The sequence below is a fragment of the Marmota monax genome, unplaced genomic scaffold (genome assembly GCF_021218885.2).
Source record: "Marmota monax isolate L192 unplaced genomic scaffold, Marmota_monax_Labrador192_F-V1.1 WCK01_AAM20220418_F8-fsc00001, whole genome shotgun sequence".
Taxonomy (NCBI): domain Eukaryota; kingdom Metazoa; phylum Chordata; class Mammalia; order Rodentia; family Sciuridae; genus Marmota; species Marmota monax.
Genome location: NW_026693777.1, coordinates 49,067,711 through 49,084,450, shown reverse-complemented (window position 1 = coordinate 49,084,450; position 16,740 = coordinate 49,067,711). Strand labels below are relative to the sequence as shown.

General features: G+C 39.5%; 1 protein-coding gene across 17 annotated transcripts in view; it reads right to left on the bottom strand.

Moving 5' to 3' along the window:
- Positions 1-16,740, bottom strand: part of Sema6d (semaphorin 6D) — a 595,175-nt gene that overhangs the window by 50,092 nt on the left and 528,343 nt on the right. For 10 of the 17 annotated variants that reach the window (XM_046461290.2, XM_046461294.2, XM_046461292.2 and 7 more), the window contains exon 1: positions 3,551-4,596. The exons of 5 other annotated variants lie outside the window; for them this stretch is intronic. The gene's annotated coding sequence lies outside the window, so the exon portion shown is untranslated. 2 more of the 17 variants (XM_046461286.2, XM_046461287.2) reach the window with 2 other exon arrangements.

The window sequence follows — 16,740 nt, the reverse complement described above, 5'->3', positions numbered from 1 at the left end:
AAAGAAGAAAATGAAACAAACAAAAAAATGTAGTAGAAAGCACCGGGTTCTATTAGGCATAGACCCATTTTTAGGTATATCAGATGTTCTCTGTGAAAAGGGATGAAGGAATAGCATGCTCAGCTCACCCTCCTAGACAGGTCCTTTTCTGTCTTCAGTCATTTGGGATCACAGGCTAAAGCCTACCTCATTCATTTCTTCACCTTTTCAAACGGAGACAAATGAATGAATTCTGATGGTGTAAGATAAGTAGGATCTGAATGGCTCCTTCTAATTCTCTAATTCTAGCGGTTTAATCTTACCAAGCCCAAAGAATCTTTGCTGTGGTCACTTAAGTTGGGGCAAGCTCCCTCTTAAGTGGAACTCATCCTTGCAAGCCAGCAAGGACTGCAGCAGGTGTGCTTCTAGAACTGGATAAGGGGTCTGGCACAGGTTGAAAAATAATGGAAACGTCCCGTTCTGGGTGTTAACTTTAGTTACCACAGCCAGACAATGTTGCCAGTGGTGTGGAAGAAAAAATTGCTGTAGCCAGCTGTGCTGTTCACAGTCGGATGGATTCTGTGTAGCTCCAAATGGTGATGGAGCCAGCAGCCTGTTGTAGCCAAGGACAGAATGATGGATGATCTACATACTGTTTCCAAGTAGAGAGAATGGCGGAAGTTCACTTCAGGGTTGTTAAAATGCTAATCTGGGTGACTTAACAAAAGCCTTAATAGAAAAGAAAAGTTTGAGATATAAGTATACCTCATGTGGTAATCTGTGAAGACCACTGATTTCATCGTCTTTGGTTATTTTATGGTTGTTTTTCAAAGTAAGAAGGTTTAGTAGTTTTCCTGTTGGGAGAACTAGAAGCAGTGACATTGATTAGCTGCACTGCCACTGGAGGAAGGGAGGTCTAAGAAGGATAACTCAGCCCAACAATAGCCAGCTCAACTGAAAAGTGTTTGGGTGTGCTTAATATAGTTATGTGTTTTTTATTGTCCCAATGTGGCATGGGAATAAATCAAAACACACTTTTTTTTTCCCCCAACAAAGTTGGCAGCTGTTCATAAAATAATCACATCCTAAGATACTGGCTTTGGCAGATCTTAAGGCTAAGTCTCCATTCACACAAGGCACAGAAAGTGTCATCTCCCACTCTAGTAGGAGAGTATAACTCTATGTGAGTTATACTCACAATGCATTTTATCATTCATTAGTGATAAAGATTTGACCACTGTAAATATTTGGTGTGGACAGTTTTGCTTTAAACTATCTAGGATAAAATAATATGCTTCAAAAGAAAGGTGCATATTTACATTTCTTGCCAGAAGACCTCCCTTGCCATTCTTTATTTCTCTTTATACTTGCTCAAGTTGAACATAGGTAAACATGACTGGCCCACCTGATGTTGGATCACTAGCTAACATAACTCCTTGCAAAGGACAGGTACTCAATAAACACTAACTGGCCGACATACCCTAACTGCCTCCTGTTTCCTCTAGAAATAAATTTAGAACACGCAGGCGTAAGGTCTATTAATTGAAATAAAAGACAATATTTTATCCTGCAATATGCTAAGGAAAGAGTTCACCTCCTATGGTTACACTAATAATGGTTAGGCATTCAGCCAGGCTCTTAGCTCTGCATAAAATGCATCAGAAGAGTGAAAAATGATCCTTTTTCAGATGCATTTTTCACTCTTTGTATCTTAGTGAAACTCACATGCAAGAACAATGACTAAGCTAATTACCATGGTTCATTAGATAGAGCAGCAAGAAGTGAAGAACTTATCCAATTTCAATAAGTCCTTAACAATTATGGGTATCATTGTGAATCAAAGCTCTGATTCCTGTTTACTTGTTTATGGCTTTTCAAGCAATAGAAACCATCACACATGAGGCAAAAGCCCACTTACCCAAATTACAGTTACTGGATAGAGTCTTCCTGTGCAGCAAACAAGTAGACTGAAGTCCTTTGGATTTCTAAGTTGCCCTTACTCTACCAGGTTTACGTCACAGCCATCTTTCAAATCCATCAAATCAGGGGAGACAAGACCAGATGGTGCTATTAGAGGGCACCAAAAAAGAAAAAAAAAAAGGCAAAATGCCCACAAATCTAAATCAAACTCAAGTTAACCAGCTGTCTGGTAATAGGGAAGTCACAATATTCCTGGCACACTCTCCTGCATAACAGAAATGTGCCTCAAAAAAGGTTATCTATGTCACATCTCTAGTAGAAATGAAGGCAGGTAGCAACTTTCTGTAGGATCCAGCAAGAAAGGGTAGTGGATTTTTACCCTAACTAAAAGTTCCTATGGAAGAAAATGGTCTGATAAACTACACATTTTGGAAATCTTAGCATTATATATTTATATGTCTTTCTGTGAGAATATTCTGGAGACCTAAACAAAAGCACAGACACTAATTGTAAAAAAACAACACAGAGCTATAGTTTATTTATCTTAAGATATTTAAGTTCACGGCAATATAGACCCGAATCTCAGAGCTTATCTGGCAATTTCTATTTATCTAAGCCAGAGTAAATGTTTGTGTAATATCTGCCAGCTTGACAGAATATGCCTGTCACTCACTACATTAAACATGACTACACACAACTTAATTTCCTGAGTTAGATACCTAAGACAGTGAAGGGATTTGTTTTTAACAGGATGAATAAACCAGCATCAAACCTATTGTTTTAAACCACCAAAAGGAAAGCAAAATCCTCCTCCTGAGATGTCCAAGGTAAGATTTATCAATACTACAAGAAAGAAATCTTGTAAAAATTTCTTCAAATGTATTTTTCTTATTCTGAGGCGACACAGAAGAAATTAGTTTTAAAAAATGTTAAACCTTTCTATGGGACTTCGGCCTTGAAATTTAGAAAGAAAAAAAAAATCCACTTTGTTATCCTAAATATCAAGTATATCAAGTAGAGGGAAGTACAACTGTAAGAACACACACACACACAAACACACACACAATTTTGTACTGCAGACTTAGAATTCATAGTAGCCAGAAGTTTGGGGGTGGGGGAATTGCCCTACACATTTTTTCCCCAAATAACCGGAAACACCACAATTTTATTTTAAGCAAAGGAGCCACTATGCTGGTGGACACAAGGTCCAATTACTATGTGGCATCTACAATAATAATGATCTGTTGTCCCTTCTTCGAGAGTGGAGAGGGTTTGGGAGGCTGGAATACCAGTTAGTTACTGACTGGTCGCCTCTGAGCAGGGTGTACTGCCCCAAGTTCCTCTAGCGCTGTAATTCACACTATACTTCAATTGCCCCTAGCTCGATGACATTTAGCTTTTTACAAGTTCGGGATTTAAACAATCACCTGACCGCAATGGTCTTGATGGCGGATTGAGCAGAAAAAATTCAAACCCAGCTCTCCTTCACATTTCCAAGTCCTTCACGACCTTTCATTTAAATCCAGCAGTTATACACGACAAAAGGATGCTTTAATTCCTTCCAAATTACTCAGGGCATGCTGCTGTATCAATTTCTGCAGACCACGGACAAACATCACTGTCGTTAAGACGAAGAGAAAAGTTTCCCTACCTTCCTCTTCACCATGCCCCCGCTAGTGGCTCCCTCCAGGCTGCAGGACGCCTCTCGCCGCCGGAGAAGGGGCTCATGCAAAATTGACTCTTCCTTATTTGTTTCCATCCATAATTGATGGGGAGATGAGAATGTAACACATCTCAGCGCGGAGCTCTTGCCGCCTGGCGGAGACCCTGTCTAAGACGCTTCCGTAAAGCATTTCCAGTCGAAGAACAAAGCACGGAAAGTTGCCTGGAGAGTGGCCGGGAGCAGAAACCTGGGCGCCGTGTGGGAAGCGGGGTGGGCTGTAGTGAGCTCGGGGCAGCGGAGCCCCGCCGCAGCGCGCTCAGCCAGTAGAGGGGCAGGGAGGGTGGGAAGTGGCCGCCCTCGGGGCAGGAGCTGGTGATCGGCCCCCGGGGTCGGGGTGGTCTTCTTGCCGGAGCCTCCTCTGTTGGCCAGCAAGCTCTCTCCACCCGACCGTCCCACCCGAGAGCGCACTGACAGGTAGCCTTAGGCGCCAGGGGCTCCTCCGCCTGCTCCCAATCGGCCCCGCGATGCCAGATCCCTGGTTGTCCTGGCGTCCGTTCCAGGGCGGGCAGGCTGGATGGGGCGGCCGAGCTGTGGCCGGCTCCTGAGACCTTAGCTCGGCTCTCTTCCAGGGTCTGGAGCTGCCGTGCCCAGTACCCAAGCAGCCCTAGCTCCCCCTGACAATGTGAAGGGGAGCGCTGGCCGTGTCTGGCTAGAAACTTTTACTTGCTCCCCCACTCCGCTTTTTCCCCCCTTCGGAGGAGGGGTGTGTGCACAGTGTAGGAGGGCCTCCAAGTCTACGTGCCCCTCCCCCACAAGCAGCCAGCTTTGCCAGTTTTGACGGGTCCGCCAAACCTCTCTACGCGTCCCTGGCACGGCTGGAAAAAGAGCTTCTCAGAAAAGAAATCAACTCCCCAGTGACACTGCACACACAAACGACACTGAACACACAAACACATGCACACGCACACACTGTGCGATTCAGGCTCTCAGGTTCTGGGTCCGACCCCCATTATGCAGCCAGAGCATTAGAACATTTTTAAAAGACGGTCTTACCTCATGGAGGGAGGGTGATTTAAAAAAAAGCAGCTTGGCACGATCAAGGTAAAGAGAAAATAATGACAGTATTCAAAAATAGATATCCCTCTGTCTCCTTAGGTCTTGGCTTCCTCGATATATCACGAAACTCGCTGCTACCAGTCCTTGCAGCAGCAGCAGCAGCAGCAGCAGCAGCAGCAGCGGCAGCAGCGGGACAGAGCAAGAGCAAAACAAACTGATGCACGGCAAATGGTGTAATTCGATCCATCTCCAAGTCAATCCATCAGGCGAGCCCGAGCCTGGTTCCCTCCGCGCACTCCGCAGCTCGCGGCTTGGGTCCCACCCCCGGGCGGGCGCGGACGGCAGGAGGCGCGGGCGGCCCGGCGCGCTCACCCTCGCCCTCACTGGAGCACCGCGGCCAGCGCCGCCTGGAGGCCCCCACCCTGGCGCCGCGGCGCAGCTGACCCCGCGGTGGCCTCCGCGTCCCTTCTCTCCGGCGCTAGGCTGCGCGCCTTCTCTCTCCCCACCTTTGAGGAGCTGTTCCTTCCAGCAACTCCCAGCGCCTCACTCATCCAGCTCACTGTGGCTGCTGCAGCCGTAGGAACAGCCTTGTCACTTCCCTCCCTGTTTTCCCTTTTTTTTTTTTTACGCTCCCTCACTTCTTTGAGAGCTTTCCTCCAGACATCCAGAGGACAAATCATTGCAGTCCAGTAGAGCTGTGGGCGCAGTTGTTCCCTGAAGTTCTGCCATAGTTCTAAGATTTATCTTTTAAGCAACATCCTTACAAACCCGCCCCCCCCCAGTTACTCCCCCCTCCCATTTCTCTTTATAACCACTAAGCAAAACAGCTGGGAAGAAGCAATCAAACATTGCTTTATCTTTATAAAATACAGAAATTGCCTACTAAAAATCCCATTTCTACTTTGAATGAAAGCCATTCAGTACAGTATAATTTTGCAGGCTAATGAGCCGGTTTTACAGGCAAGTGTTTCGTGTAAAATACGTTGTGGGAGAAATGAAAATGTCCTTGAAGTGACATCATTTAAAACTGTCACAAATAAAAGGGGGGAAAAGTCACATATTCCAAAACAAGAGGATTTTAATCCAAATGATATTTCCAAGAACAGGCTGTGTTTATTAATTTCTAGTTGAATAATGATTACTATGAGGCTTTAAATGGCAGGAATGAACCATGATGTCCCTGTTTAACAAAAAAAACAAAACAAAACAAAAAGACAGATTTTCCTCTAAACTTTTAATTTTCTTTTGAGCATGGTTAATTACTATAAAAGAAAGAAGGGGGGATGGTGAGCAGAGAGACAGGATTTTCCTTTTCTCAATGCCTCCTGCTTTCTCCCAAACACAAAGTTAAGTTACTTTACATTTAGGAAGAATGCCCTGTTCCTCCTTTTTCTGAAACTTCCAATGACAGCATTGAAAAGCAACTCAAAAAAGGACACCCCAAGAAACTACTGCAGGACTCATCCGGAGAACTGTTTCCTCCCTAGTTAACACTTTGTAACCAAAAAGAAGAAAGGGAGAGGAACTAGAAGTCTTTTAAAATATAAACTCTCTTCCTGCTGTTCTTCCTATTACAAGAAAAGGGTAGGGGGCGGAAAGAACAGCTTTGGCAGCACAGCTCTGTGATTTTTCTGTTGTTAAGTCTTTTGTTGCTTGCCTGGCTGGTGTTTTCTGGTTGTGCTGGGCTCTGACATCATTGCAAGTTACTTGGCAGTCAGGGCCCTTCCCCAGCCAACTTCTGACCCAGAAAGCTTGCCTGTTTCCTGGCGTCCAGTCATTCAGTATTTTCTCCATCAAGGGCACAAGCCCCACTGCAGACAGAGGACACTGTGCATTGCATGAAGATGAAAGGGGGTGATCATTGGCTTGATGAGGAATCAAATCACCATCCACCTGGAGACAGAGCTTTCGAGTTGTCCTCTGCCTGCAGTGGCAGCAAGGGGAAAAAGTTTAGTTCTCTAGATTACTGAATTCTTTGCTGAAATTCCTCAGTAGTCAAAGTTACAGAGCAAAACACCAGAAAGTACACTTTAACCTTAAATCTAGGAATAAAAAACTTGTAGATTGCAGAAGGATATGCGGATAGGTCATTTCATAGCCATGGATTACTGCCTCACTCTGGCTGGGCACAAATCAGGTGCCACTCAAGCAGGAACAAACTTTATTTCACCAACGCGAACTCCCCAGGAATCCCTGCAAGAACTCCAAAGTAGCTGGCGCCCTGAGTCGGACAGCAGGGGTCTATATACAGTTGAATACACAGCTTAACTTAACCATCATCATCTCAATGGCTCGCTGGCAAAATGCCAGGTGCCACCCCGACTCAGCTGTAGCCCTCAACAGATTACACATGTTTTCAGTCTAAGTATCCTTGGGACCTCAGAGTCAATCCTTGTATTTGGTCTGATGGAGGAAAAGAGGTAGGGAAGCAGGCAATCCACTGGCATGGAAAAAATGTATCCTTTACCTTTGGCTCAAGACCAAAATACTGCAACTCTTGGTTCTGAGAATCTGATAGTCAAGAAAATTGCACTTAAAAAAAAAAAAAAAACGTTAGTAGAATTCAGGGAAATGATTCAGTCTACTCTTCAGCTACTACTATTGTGGTTTATTAGTGTTTGGTCCTATCAGTTCATTTTAGAGTCTTTCAACCCTTGATTCTGTTTACTTCTCCTGCCCAACACCCCTCTATCCACATCTTGTGCTTTAGGCAAATACTTGCAGCTCTCATCGTGACATGATATTTCTCTTCTCTTCTGTGCTGCACTTTCCCTATATTGTCATGTAGCTCTTTTTTTTTTTCCCCCTTGTTTTTCTTGACTTAACAACAACAAAAATGTTTAGGTTCCAAAATTTCCCTCATTCCACTTACCCCTTGTATGGGTCTAACTGCCTCTTCTGTACTCCTCTAACAAATATGTAATTTATCAAATTAAAAGACCATTTTCAGCTTGAGATGTCATCTCACTTGATTTTTTTTAAGTGTCATCTTTTTGTAAAAATTTTATTCTAATTAGTTCTACATGACAGTAGAATGTATTTTGACATATTGTGCACAAATGGAGCACAACTTCTCCTTTGGCTACACACATGCGGTCACACTGGTAGTGTAATCACACATGTACAAAGGGTAATAATGTCCATCTCATCTCACCATCCTTTCCATCCTTTCCATCCTCCCATTCCCTCCCCTCCCCTCAGTCCCCTCTGCACAACCCAAAGTTCTTTCATTCTTCCCTACCCCCACCCCTATTATGGATTAGCATCCACTTAACAGACAAAACATTTGGTCTTTGGTTTTTGGGGTTTGGTTTATTTTATTTTACCATGATATTCTCCAGCTCCATCCATTTACCTGCAAATGCCATAACTTTACTATTTTTTAAGGCTATGTAATATTCCATTGTGTATATGTACCACATTTTCTTTATCCATTCATCTGTTAAAGGCATCTAGGTTGGTTCCATAGTGTAGCTATTGTAGGGAAAAAGATACACTCATACCTTGCTGGTAGAACTGCAAATTGGTGCAACCACTATGGAAAGCAATATGGAGATTCCTCAGAAAACTTGGAATGGAATCACCATTTGACTCAGGGATCCCACTCCTTGGTTTATATGCAAATGAATTAAAATCAGCATTCTACAGTAATGCTGCATTCTACATTAATACACAGCCACATTAATGTTTATAGCAACTCAAGTCACAATAGCTAAACTATTTAACCAACCTAGACACTCTTTAAGCTTCATCATTTAAAAAAAATAATTTTTTATTTGTTGGATACTTCTTAACAGCAGGATTCTTATTTTCCCTACCTGGACAACCCCAGTGCTTAGCACAGTGATGGGCACTAAAAAAAAAAAATACCTATTAATCAGGTCTTATATTGAAATCTACAACTTTCTTATACCATTATGTACTAAACCAGAAAGTATGGATGCTCCTTCAGAGCAAAGATTTACTCATTGTGACCCCAGGGCTCAGCACACTCCTGACATGAGAATGTTTGTTAAATGGAGTGAATGAATAAATGAATGAACAGAGATATTTGGCTCTTTTCACAATAAGAAAGACAACTTTAAAGGCTTGACTCTGCATGATTAGTGATTATACTTCAGTATTGTCTATACATGTCTCCCATTGGTGATAAGTAGTAACTTAATTTAGAATCTAATTTTAAGCATAAAAGCCATCTGAAAATTAAAGATCTTTGTGTCTAATTGTCAATAAAAATTTATCAATTGCCAGAAAGTACAACTCTTTAATTATTACAGTTATTAAACAGAACACTAATACTTAATATGTAACAAGTTATTTTCTAAGCAGCTTATAACTACCAACTTGCAATAATTCTATGAAGTAAGTAATATTATTATCATTTTAAAGATGAGGAAACTGAGGCTTAGAGAAATTTAAGTGACTTGGCAAATGTTACATGGGTAGTAACTAGCCATTTATATCCTACCTCTTACTTAGTTATAATAGATAATAGAGAGGTCACCTTTAATAGAGATATTTAATAGCAAACTCTTTGGAGTCTATGTAGACTGGATTACAATGCAGGTTCCTCCTCTCACTATACATATGACTTGGGATAATTTATTGAGCCGCACTGAGCTTCATTCTTCTCATTTGTGAAACAGGGATAATGATAATATTTGGAATGGATTTTATGAAGAATAAATGTGATAACACATGTTAAGTGTTTAGAAAATGCCTGGAAAACAGTAAGCAATGAATAAATACTAGAAAGTTTTTACAGATGCTATGAACGCAGTGTAGTCTTGGAATTCCACAGAAGTGGTTTAGAAACTGTAATCCAAACTCATATTAAAATGTGAGACTTAGAGCAGTCATACATGGTACACAATAGGTTTGCAATAAATTTTTGTTCCCTACCATCTCCTTTTCCCCCTCATCTATGGGTATATGTCTATTAAATCAGGTATACACACTACTTACTATCCAGTAGATAAGAAAAAACATTTTGTATGAATTTTAATGAATCATAAAGTTTAGGATGTAAAATTTCATATTTCAAAATAAAAAGATGAAGGTATTGAAATTTCAAAGGTAGCTGCAGCTTCCGTGATTACTTTAATTTGGAATGCACATACAGCATTCCTGGCGTTTGCACATTATAGAAAGTGCTTTTGTGGCAAGGGATTGCTTTCAAAACTAATCTGAGCTCCCCATGACATGATAAATCATTAATAATATAGACTGAATCTTGAATCTGCATAGGCACAGCTGGCCTCCTTGTGTCAACCGACTGCATATGAAAGTGACTCTGCCAAGATATTTCACTTTAATGAAAAATATTTATCATGGTAAATCTTGAACCTCAAGATTTTACTGACATAATTCATTTCTATTATTATGTACTATGATAGTGTACCACCATACTATGCTTATGTTTGGAATGATAAAAATGTGCTTTTTAAAGTCATTTTGATTACTCTGCCTTAGCATGAATAAATTTTGCTCTTCACTCTAAGGAAAGGGAGTGAACCATGCATTTATGGAAATAATAAATTAGTAATTTATCTGATTTTGCTGATGACTCTGCAGGTAGCACAGGGTGGACAGTGAGTGCTCAAGCCCAAATAAAAAGAATCAGCCTTTTAAAAACATCTTGTTATTTCTAACAGAAACATGAATAGCATATAGCTTTTAATAATATTAGCTTTTGAAAAGAGAGAAGAGATGTGAATATTATCATCATTTTACAAAGATCTTTTGAAAAAAACAGAAACAAAATAAACTTTTGGAGGCAGGATCAGATAAGAAGCCTCCTGGTAATTCAGAGTTGGTTTTGTGCTTCTGTGTACTTTGGAAGGGAAAACTTAGGATTCAAGAATGCCAGCAAAAATAAGGCTGAATCTAAATTTCTGACAGATTTTTCTCCATGAATTGATGATAGCCAAGTCCCTGACCTTAAGAATTGGAGCTAAATAATATCTATTGAACGTTAGAATGTATTAACAAAGGAAAAAGATAATGAATTTAATCCAAAGTGACTGAGAATTAAAATATTTTGTCTTGCTTTATTTTTGCAGTGTTAGGATAGAACTCCAGGGCCTCCTGCATGTATATTAAGCAAGTGCTCTACCACTAAGCTGCTTCTCTGGCCCTATTTTTTAAAAAAATACCCTTTAAAATTTGTTTTAAAAAATAAATATCCCCTATGAACATGCCACAATAAAATCCACTCTTCTGTACAATTATTATGCAACAATAAAAAAATCTATAAAAAATGCAAGTAGTGCCACAAAGATTATAATTAAAAAACAAACAAACAAAGAACAACAAAGTTTCCTGGCTCCCTGCCACCCTTCCTCATACCATTCCTACACTTTCAACGATTTTATCTATTTCTATAATTCCATATTTCTAAATAACACATTCAGCCATTGGTCTGTCCTCATCATTCTTAGCATTATCTATTCATTCATATTATTGCAAAACAGTATTTTAACTGATTTTTCATCCCTCTCTTCTTCTCATCTTGCCAATATATTATAATGTTATATGATAATTTATGTTAAATCCTTAGTCAATTTACATTATTGTAATGAAACAAATATTTTTAAAAAAACTGTACATAATCTTTATTATTATTATTATTATTATTACTTCAGCTAACATTAAAAATCAAACCAATGAATGGGAAGGAACTAGCTGGATACTTCTTATGGACTGGCTAGACACGAGAGCATCATTTAATTCTCATCACAGTTCTTTGAGACAGACATCATTTATGAACAAAAGAACCCAGGCTTGAATAAGTTTATTATCTTGAAAGTGTTTTCTGCCCCTGGTTAAGTGGGGAAGCCTAGATTCTAATTCAGATGTGGTTGGCTCTTAAGCCTAATTTTCTTTCTAGTATACCATGCCATGAGCAAAAAAAAAAAAAAAAATCACAGTTTTAAAAAATGATACAGGTTGAGGTATCCCTTATCTGAACTTCTTGGGACCAAAAAAACTTCAAATTTTGGAGTTTTTCATATTTTGAAATATTTGCAGAGACTATACCAGTTAAATATCCCTAATCTGAAAATCTGAAATCCTAAACTTTCCAGTTTTAAGTTTCAGATCTGGGAGCATCTCTGATTTAGGATTTTCAGATTAGGGATACTCAACCTGTATGTCTTGGATAACATAAAAATAATACTACTTAAGATATACAATTAGATATTCAAAGATAAGCTTCAAATTCAGTTTCTAATTCTTTGGTAGTTTTTGCTTGTGACATAAAATCTAGTGTCAGAACCTCTGCTTAAACTTAAACCTTAAACTTCTTTACATTGCATTCATCCTATTAGCCATAAACTGCTCTGAGTCACTTATGAATTATAATTAGATCTGTTTTACCCCATGCAAATCTATATGGAAATAAACCTAGATGCGTAAGTTACAAATGCTTCCACTAATGTTGGGACCATATGATCATACCTCTCCCCCAAATCTTAACATTGCATATTCTATATACAGAACCTTCTAAACACTAGATGCAGGAAGAGTGGATTCATTGCTTGGAGCCACTTAGAGCCATCTACTGGTTAAAAAAACAAGACAAAACAAAATAGAATTCTGGGTAATTTCTGTCTTTTCAAAGTAATGTACTCAAAGCATACAGTTTTTTCTTTCCTTTTTGCCTTCTCAGATAGGATGTTCCCTATCAGGGGCACTTTATTAACATTGGATATATTGGAATTATCAAAAAACATACATTGCTAATAGGCAAGGGAATAAAAAGTGATATGTATATGGGAGACAGGAATAAGTTGATATCCTGGGATAAAAATCAATAGTAAACACTATGAGCATTCAGCTGTAATAACAGGGTTTTTTTTTTTTTTAAATCCCAAATGACTACTGAACTATGATGTCTCAGCAAGGCCCAGCAGCATATGGGAACTAAATTTGGCTAACAGATGTTTAAATCTGGGTTTCGCAATAATAACAGTGATATGGTACCACTGAGTCAGCCATGACACAAACAAGATGACAGCAGGTGCAATCTCTCCACTAGTTGCAGTTGCAATGGTTTTTTGTATGTCCTAAGTTTCAGGAGAGACTTTGAGTTTGTCTAACCTTTGTTAGGTACTATAAAGTGTTCTACCCAAGTTTTACTTGTCCCCAAGTCCCTCTGGCATAGAAGCATATCATCAACTGCCAGTTAGCAAGTACAAACAATTCACACCTATACATTTTTATGACAAACTTTCTCAGCAGGTTGGTCACAGAAACCGAGGTAGATTTAAACATGATCTGCTTCCTTTTACTGCCAGCCAGGATGAGCTCTTCAGTGGCTGTCTTCTAGAAGCTTGAATTATGGTGTATGTTGAAAAGATCACCTCAAACTTATATTTTTAAGGAAAGCCTAAAAAAGGAGCCTAAGAGAATTTGCCATTGCCTTTGTGTTTCAATTACAAAGCTGAAAGAAGAAAGTATTTGGCTGAGAGCTTTCCTGAAAAATCCAGAGAGGTTCATGAGGATCGATCAGAGGTTTTTAACAGTATCACACAACCATTAAATTTGAATATTACCATGTTAAAGTTTGTATTCAATGGTTGATTTTTCAAATCTTGTTTTTTCTGGATCCATGCACACATTGTGTGTGTGTGTGTGTGTGTGTTTCCTCCAAGAGTTTATGTTTAAAGGCTTTATGAGTTCTTTTCCTACATTAAAATCTTTGGAATTATGCTCATAAACTACTGCAATATGCTCTGAATTTCTGGGTCATAATTACAAAATAAACAAATTCATTTCTCATCACAAATTTTAATTAAGAATTCCAGTTATGTAATTATTTGCTAATGAATAATAGCTACACAATACCAAGGCATACTATTAAATATGTTTACTCAAAAGTATGTTTTCTAACGACAATTTCCATAGGTCAGTTTCTCATTTATAAGCCATCAACCTCAGTAACTGACATATTAAAATAAAAGGAAAATCCTTATTCCCTATATTATTAAGATAGGTGGGGATTCAGGAGACAGGAATAGTTTATAATTGCTGTAAATGAATAAATAATAAAAACTAATCAGCTATGATTTCAGCTTTTTGTAAATTCTGAGCTCCTGCATTTTGTGATTTATTTTTGTTTAGGTCATTTGCTTGTTCATTGGCTGGTCTTCTTCCTATAGAAGCAGGCAGGGGAAGAACTTATTTGCCCCATGTTTATTTATTGTGCTTTGGAAAAAACTAGCCTGGTCTTGACTGCTGATTCCTTAAATATGCTCTTAGTTCACATAGTAAGGAAACAGTTTGCTTTTGATTTATTTGCCAGCTTTTATGTTGAAGAACAAAGATATAAATAAGCACAAAAAGGAATCCATTTTTGATATGAGGTAAGTGTACAGGCTGTAGAAGAAAGATGTGGGCTTCTTATAACCTGGAAACAAAGCTAACCCTTTCAACTCAAACCACCAGAAACACAAAGGCCTAGATTTCTGCAGATAGTCTTAAGAGTCAGTGAGTTCCCAGGGAACAGGGGACCTCCCAAATCAAATCAGGACATTACAAAATCTAATCAAGGTGACAAAGATATATCCCCAAGATAAGACTGTCACTACAGTTAGAGGGGGCAGGATCATTCACTTGTTCATTCTTGCATACATTCGTTTCACCATTTGTTATTAATAGCATCAATCTGCTTTGTGTAAAGCACTGTGCAGAGATAAATGAGAAATACCTTGCATTTAGACAGCAACTTAAAATTTGAAAAGCAGTTTTATCATTCAGAATTCTGGCAGGGAACACATGGCATGCTTGACTTGGGTAATTTGGGGAACTAATAAAGGGACTAATTGTGGAGGAATGGGTAGGGTGCAAGAAGAACCATGAGGGGTCAATTGCCCCCGAGGTTCAAGGAGCCAGAGGAAGGAACAGTTAGCAGAACCTGGAGACAAGAGACAAGCTCAAGTGACCCTCTTGCATGTTCTTCAGCCAAGGGACTCTGTTGGCCTGAGGTGAACTGCAGGGAAGGAGGGACTAAGAAAATAAATATCACAATGTACCCTCTTCCCTCTCTCTGATTTCCTGTTGGTGCCTTTTAATGGTTCAGCCTCACTGGAAGCCAAAAGGCAAAGGGCCCAAGGATACAGTTTTTAGACCTCAACCTCTGGGGAAACCAAGTGGGGAGAAGGGAATTATTTTATTTTACTTTGGTCTGTATAGAATACTATGTAGTAAAGATCTTCCTTTTGCAAATGAGAAAATTTCCACTGGGGGATTTGCTTATTATAACTCAGTTACATAGCAGGGTCAGACCTTGAGCCTGCTCTTCTGAATCTCATTCTGGAGCTTATCACACTGTTTCGCTGTTCTCTGCCCTTTGAACTTCCTTATTACATGTATTTCACCACATACTTTTATTTATGTTTTATTGCTTACATGGACTGAGCTCCTTGGAAGACAGAGCTAGGTCTTTGTGTGATTACTGTCTAGAATAGTGGCTGGAACAGGAACCCTGGAGTCTTTTGAATGATGGAATAATTAGAGTGTGAGCAACCTAGGTGGAGAGACAGATGTACAAGGAACTAGCTTCACACGTGGCAGAATGCTATCAATACCAACTCTATAGGTAGAGGAAAAAGATCTGCAGATGTATAGACAAGAGCTAATGAGTAAGAGTGAAGGTCCTAAAAGATTTTGACTGGTGGCCCTATGTGCTAGGTGAAGCACATTGAAAGACAAGTGGCTGAAAGTGGAGACTATTGCAAAGGTCTGGTTATAGGGTCCAACCAAGGCAAAGGAGGATGCAAGGTCATGGTATATTTGGGACTGATTAGTGTTCTTGGAGGAAAGTAATAAGAGATGTGACTGAAAAGATCAGATAGGATCATTGTATGGAGTTTATTTTTTTAAAAAAATATTTATTTTTTAGTTGTAGTTGGACACAATACCTTCATTTTATTTATTTATTTTTATGTGCTGCTGAGGATCAAACCCAGGGCCACACACACACGAGGCGAGTGCTCTACCACTGAGCCACATCCCCAGCCCCTGTATGGAGTTTCTTAATTGGCATGTGCTAAGTCTAAATGTTTTTCTTGGGTGTTTAGAAGATATATTGTTGAGGGTACAGATTATAATAAAGCTCTTGAAACATAGATTTTTGAAGAAAGGATTATCAAGATGCTTTTGAGAGCGAAATAGTTCTGAAGCCAGAGGAAGGAAAAACTTGGAACAGAAAGAGGTCTCAGAAGGAAGGGAACTAGTGTACAGGTGAGGACAGACAATGATTTCAGGGGAGGTGGAACCCACAGAAAAGTAGGAATGTACACCAGGGGATACAGCTGAGTCATTAGGTAGGGCAGTGTGGGAAATTCTTTCAAGTTTCTCAGTCCTATTGAATTTAAGAAAAGTTATTATAAGAGATGGTGACCCAGGAGGTGAAATATATTTGCAGAAGGGGGATAATTGAGTTTGTTTTTGAGCAACTGGAGTTTAAAGTGCTGGCATGGTGACCATAAGGGGATGCCCAGCAGAAAATTGGAAATTATTATTATGATTACATCTATAGACAAGGAAAATTTCTATTTTCCAGAGGAATAACAAAATCTCAATGAGCCAAATATAGATGAGGAAGTAAGAGGAAATCCAGTTTTTATCTAGTGATGCAGGCTAGCCATTCTGCCTCCTAGAGTTGTATGCGTGCCTGGGCGAGAGGCCTTTCCTCCCTCACACCTCCCACTGTCCTCCAGCACAGAAATCATGTAGTGGAGAATTGTGGAGTTATTCCCATTCATTGACCACTGCTTATACCTATAAGAAAAACAGACCTGGAAACTTATCATATTTTATCTAAAATCTTTTTTGAGACAACTGTTCAGTGATATCCTTTCAGCCTGACATTTATACAGAAAAGGCAGATGGAGTCTAAGAAACTTTTGGTGAAATTGTTCAAAACCATTATTTTAGAAATGCTTAGGGAACTCTGGCCTTTCCTAATGTGGTGCAGCTAAGGAAAAATATGTACACAATTAATTTACGCAGCCATTATCATCCATGAAAAATTAGGTGATCTTAGGTTCTTATGATCAATATTTGCTTCCAAGACCTCAATGAACTTGGGAAAATACAGTTTAGTGGCTTCTTCTCTC